This window comes from Petaurus breviceps, unplaced genomic scaffold, assembly GCF_028583685.1.
Source record: "Petaurus breviceps papuanus isolate PSGF00001 unplaced genomic scaffold, PetGlider_PUasm1.0 175, whole genome shotgun sequence".
In the NCBI taxonomy this organism is placed as follows: domain Eukaryota; kingdom Metazoa; phylum Chordata; class Mammalia; order Diprotodontia; family Petauridae; genus Petaurus; species Petaurus breviceps.
In genome coordinates this window covers 18,448,995-18,451,301 of record NW_027185764.1, presented here as the reverse complement: position 1 = coordinate 18,451,301, position 2,307 = coordinate 18,448,995, and positions in this window count along the sequence as shown.

The following is a 2,307-nucleotide window of genomic DNA, read 5'->3' as shown; positions in this document are numbered from 1 at the left end:
TTTCTTTCTTTCTTTCTTTCTTTCTTTCTTTCTTTCTTTCTTTCTTTTTCTTTCCCTTTCCAGCTGCTTCTCATCTAGGTTACTTTGTCCCTCCCTACCCAATCTGCAAGCTTACCATATTAATGCCAGACTTGATGCAGACACCTGATCAGACATAGGCCACTTCAGCTCAGAATTCCTTCAAGCTCAAAAGATCTTCCATGCTCAGACTACCAGGTATCTGGGATTACAGGCCTACTCACCATAGCACCAAATGAATGTTTTGTTTATTTTCAATCAGTTGTTTTTGTGGTCATATGGACACAACTGAAGTGTGTCTCTTAGCTACAATCTAGTACTTGTGTTCTCAAAGTTCACAGTGTGATAAAGACCAGGAAGAGGTGGAACTGACCTATTTGAGAGAAGACTGTGGACTCTGGGAAATGTGAGTGAGACTCATGGATATTTTGTTGTATAGAATAGTTATGGTGGTGATTTTAAAACACTCTGTTATTGTTTAGTTGTGTCTGACTGTATGTGACCCCATGGACTTTGTCCATAGGGTTTTTTTTGGCAAAGATACTAGAGTAGCTTGCCATTTCTTTCTCTAGTTCATTTTACTGATGAGGAAACAGAGGCATACTAGATTAAGTGACTTACCCAGGGTTATACAGGTAGTAAGTGTCTAAGGTCAAACTTGAACTCAGGCCTTCCTAGCTTCAGGTCCAGGGTCCTATCTACCATACCACCTAGCTGCCCCTTTAAAACACTCAGGGCCAGGTAAAACCAATCTTTCCCTTTCTAGCCTTTTGTCTTCATTCTTCATGGCTTAGTGGTGTGAGGGTAAGAAAATGAAATATACAAAAACTTCAGCTTATCAATATATAAATTTTGGGGAGGAAATTATTTGCATTTCAAAAATCACAATAACAGAAAGATTTGCCAGTAATGTTTTACTAAGAAAGAAATATTTATATCACCCCTACTGTGTGCCAGATACAGTGAGTGCTATGGTCTTTTACAAATATTATCTCTTTTGATGCTCAAATCAATTCTGGGAGGCAGGTGCTATTATTATCCCCATTTTACAGTTGAAGAAACTGAGGCAAACAGAGGTTAAATGACTTGCCCAGTTTTACAGGGGTGGTAAATGTCTGAGGCCAGATTTGAACTCAGTAGAAGTAGAATTCCTCCAATGTATTTAAATACACAGCAATGTTATCATATAAGTCAGTGGGAAATAAGATTATTTTAAGCATTTTAAAGTTAAATAGTTTAAAATTTTACATAGCTTTTATAAACAAAGTTACTTTGTAGAGTGAACAATAACTACAAAAGTTATGTTCAAGATTATCGAGTGGGTAGATAACAGAGATGGCTGTCCAAGTTGATGGCAGTTGGCAGGAGTAAATGAGGATAGTTGGAGAGGACAGAAATGTTTTTTTTTTAAACTCACTTTAACATTTACAAAGCATTTTCTTTGCATTTTCCCACTGCCTAAAAGACATAGGTAGTCCAAGTAAGGGTAAATCCATGACTTGCCCAAGATTACATAGGATTTGAACCCATATCTCTTTACTCTAAGTCCAGTGTTTTTTCTTCTACAATTCACTACCATGTACAAAAAGAAACCTTGGCTGCTACTTTACAGATCCCTCTGAACTTTGGAACTCATCTCACCCAAAACAATTGAAAATGAAAAATAATACAACAAAATCAGAAGATATAACACCTCAAATATTGAGCTCTTAATTTCCTAAACATAGTCATTCTACCCACTGCAATAGATCAGAAAAATAGATCATTAGAGCAGCATGGGCAGCTCTGTTCCATTTCAGATCTGTTTGTTGAACTTTCCTATTCATCTCTAAATGTTCTTGTAATGATGTAACTTTTTAAAATTCTCACACCACATTTTCCACAGGCAATTTTTCTCTCTGCTGCTTTTCAGGATAATGTTTGGCAAGTGAACTTATATTGAAAATTAGAGTGGTTCTTGCCTTCTTCATCTTTCCATTTGGCAAGAAGATGAAATGTTGGCTAATCAAGTAGACTTCTTGACTTTTTTGGCCTTCTAATGATGATGCCTGATTTATATTGGATTAGAAGTGTATATGAAGACATATAAGATGTTGCCCCTCTATAATTAGGATATCTGGGTTGCCCAGCAAAAGGGTTCATTTTTATTGACCTATATTGACCTTATAAGGCCAAGGAATGCAGCCAATCCAAGCCACCAATCAAAGTTGTCCAAATTAAGATTAAATCTCAATTATCTGAGCAGGAAAGGACCTAAAGGTCAGTTGATCTAAATCCTTCATATCTTAG